Below are 5,000 nucleotides of genomic sequence, written 5' to 3'. Positions count from 1 at the left end.
ACACACACACGCACACACACAGACACACACGCACACACACAGACACACAGTCACGCACACACACAGACACAGACACACGCGCACACAGGCACACACGCACACACAGACACACACGCACACACACATGCACACACACAGACACACACGCGCACACACGTGCACGCACACAGACATGCTCACACACAGACACACGTACACACGCAGATACACAAGCACGCACACACACATGCGCACACACACAGACACACACACACAGACACACACGCACACACACGTGCGCGCGCACACACACACAGACACACATGCATACACACGCGCACACACACACAGACACAGACACACAGACACACACGGACACACACAGACACACACAGAGGCACACACGCACAGACACAGGCACACGCGCACACACAGAGACACACACAGACAGACACACACACATACACACACAGACACTCACGCACACACACAAACACACATGCAGACACACAGACACGCACACACACAGACACAGACACACGCGCACACACACAGACACACACGCACACACAGACACACACGCACACACACACATGCACACACAGAGACACGCACACACACGTGCACGCAAACACAGACACACATGCTCACACACAGACACACGCACACACGCAGACACACAAGCACGAACACACACAGACACACACACAGACACACACGCACACACACGCGTGCACACACACACAGACACACATGCACACACACAGACACACACGCACACACACAGACACAGACACACGCACACACACACACACAGACACACACACAGTCACACATGCACACACGCAGACACACACGCACCCACACAGACACACACGCACACACAGACACACACGCACACACAGAAACACACACAGACACGCACACACAGACACACACACAGAAACACATTCACACACAGACACACACGCACACACACAGACACACACGCACACACATGCGCACACACACACAGACACACATGCACACACACAGACACACGCACACACATACAGACACACAAGCACGCACACACACATGCGCACACACAAACAGATGACACACACAGACACACACACACACACAGACACACATGCACACACACAGACACACATGCAAACACACACAGACACACACACACAGACACACAGACACACACGCACACAGACACACACATGCACAAACACACACAGACACACATGCACACACGCAGACACACATGCACACATACACACGCACACACAGACACACACGCACACACACACACGCACACACACGCACACACAGACACACAGACGCACACACACACATGCACGCACACAGACAAACACGCACACACGTGCACGAACACACAGACACACATGCACAAACACACACACACGCAGACACACAAGCACGCACACACACATGCACACACACACACAGACACACACACAGACACACACGCACACACACACACGCGCACACACACAGGCAAACATGCACACACAGACACACACGCGCACACACACACAGACACAGACACACAGACACACGTACACACAGACACACACACACGCACACACACACAGACACACATGCACACACACAGACACACACGCACACACACAGACACACAAGCACACACACAGACACACATGCACACACAGACACACACACACGCGCAAACACACACAGACACACATGCACACATGCACGCATACAGACACACACACAGACACACACACACACACACAGACACACACACAGACACACACGCACACACAGACACACACGCACACACACACATGCACACACACAGACACACACGCACACACAGGTGCGCGCACACACAGACACACATGCACACACACAGACACACGCACACACGCAGACACACAAGCATGCACACACACATGCACACACACATGCACACACACACAGACACAAACACAGACACACACACACGCGCACACACACACAGACACACATGCACAAACACAGACACACACACGCACAAACACACAGACACAGACACACAGGCACACGCACACACACAGACACACACACCCGCACACACACACAGACACACATGCACACACACATGCACACACACACACCCACACACACAGAAACACACGCACACACACAGACACACACGCACACACAGACACACACACAGACACGCACACACAGACACACACACAGACGCACACACACAGAAACACATGCACACACAGACACACACGCACACACACAGACACACAAGCACACACATGCGCACACACACAGACACACATGCACACACAGACACACACATACACATACAGACACACAAGCACGCACACACACATGCGCGCACACACACAGACGACACACACAGAGACACACGCACACACATACGCACACACACAGACACACATGCACACACAGACACACACGCACACACACACAGACACACACACACAGACACACAGACACATGCACACACACAGACACACACACACGCAGACACACATGCACATACAGACACACACACGCACAAACACACAGACACACATGCACACACAGACACACACACACACACAAAGACACACATGCAAACACACACCCACACAGACACACTCGCACACAAACACACATGCACACACACACAGACACACATGCACACACAGACACACACATGCACAAACACACAGACACACATGCACACACACAGACACACTCACACACACACAAAGACACACACACACACAGACCCACACACACAGACACACACAGAGGCACACACGCACAGACACAGGCACAGGCGCACACACAGAGACACACACACAGACAGACACACACACATACACACACAGACACTCACGCACACACACAAACACACATGCAGACACACAGACACACACACACACACAAACACACACGCACACACACAGGCAAACACACAGGCACACACACACAGACACACACACAGACACATGCACACACACACAGACACACAAGCAAACACACACACGTGCAAACACACACAGACACACATGCACACACGCAGGCACACATGCACACATACACACGCACACACAGACACACACGCACACACACACACACGCACACACACATGCACACACACAGACACGCACACACGCATACACACACAGACACACGTGCACACATACAGACACACACACACATGCACACACACAGACACACACGCACACACACAGACACGCACACACACAGACACACACGCACACATAGACACACACAGACACGCACACACACAGAAACACACGCACACACAGGCACACACGCACACACACAGACACACACGCACAGACATGCGCACACACACAGACACACATGCACACACACAGACACACATACAGACACACAAGCACGCACACACACATGCGCGCACACACACAGACGACACACATCGACACACACGCACACACACACAGACACACATGCACACACACAGACACACACACAGACACACACGCACACACAGACACACACACGCACAAACATACAGACACACATGCACACACACAGACACACGCACACACACAAAGACACACACGCACACACACACCCACACAGACACACTTGCACGCACAAACACACAGACACACACACACACACACAGACACACACAGAGGCACACACGCACAGACACAGGCACACGCGCACACACAGACCCACACACACAGACACACACACAAACACACCGGCACACACACAGGCAAACACACAGGCACACACACACAGACACACACACAGACACACATGCACACACACAGACACACACCCGCATACACTTAGACACACACGCACACACACAGACACACAAACAGACACGCACACACAGACGCACACATACAGACACACACACTCACGCACTCACACAGACACACACACACACACACGCACAGGCACACAAGCACGCACACACACACGCGCAAACACACACAGACACACATGCACACACGAAGACACACACGCACACACACATACGCACACACACAGACACACACACACAAACACGCACACACACAGACACACGCGCACACACACACACAGACACACGCGCAGACACACACAGACACACATGCACACACAGACACACACGCACACACACACATGCACACACACAGACACACACGCACACACACGTGCACGCACACACAGACACACATGCACACACACAGGCACACGCACACACGCATACACACAAGCACGCACACACAAACGCGCACACACACACAGACACACACGCACACACACACACGCACACACACACAGACACACATGCACACACACAGACACACGCACACAGACACAGGCACACAGACACATGCACACACACAGACACACACACACGCACACACACAGACACACATGCATACACACAGACACACACGCACACACATGCACACACACAGACACACACGCACACACAGAGACACACACGCACACACATACACAAACAGACACGCACACACAGACACGCACAAACACTGACACACACAGACGCACGCACACACAGAAACACACGCACACACAGACACACACGCACACACACAGACACACACGCACACACATGCGCACACACACACAGACACACATGCACACACACAGACACACGCACACACATACAGACACACAAGCACGCACACACACATGCGCGCACACACACAGATGACACACACAGACACACACGCACACACACACGCACACACACACAGACACACATGCACACACACAGACACACGTGCACACACATACAGACACACGCGCACACACACAGACACACACGCACACAAAGACACACACGCACACACACATGCACACACACACACGCACACACACATGCGCGCACACACAGACACACATGCACACACACAGACATACGCACACACGCATACACACAAGCACGCACACACAAATGCGCACACACAAACAGACACACACACACGCGCACACACACACAGACACAC

General features: G+C 53.0%; 1 protein-coding gene across 1 annotated transcript in view; it reads right to left on the bottom strand.

Annotated features, from left to right (window-relative positions):
- Positions 1–5,000, bottom strand: part of LOC122545185 (uncharacterized) — a 135,554-nt gene that overhangs the window by 73,857 nt on the left and 56,697 nt on the right. The gene's annotated exons all lie outside the window — the stretch shown is intronic.

The sequence above is a fragment of the Chiloscyllium plagiosum genome, unplaced genomic scaffold (assembly GCF_037043375.1).
Source record: "Chiloscyllium plagiosum isolate Xiang-an unplaced genomic scaffold, Cpla_swu_hap1 HiC_scaffold_17, whole genome shotgun sequence".
In the NCBI taxonomy this organism is placed as follows: Eukaryota; Metazoa; Chordata; class Chondrichthyes; order Orectolobiformes; family Hemiscylliidae; genus Chiloscyllium; species Chiloscyllium plagiosum.
The sequence above is the reverse complement of the archived record's forward strand: the minus strand, read 5'-3'. Positions and strand labels throughout refer to the sequence as shown.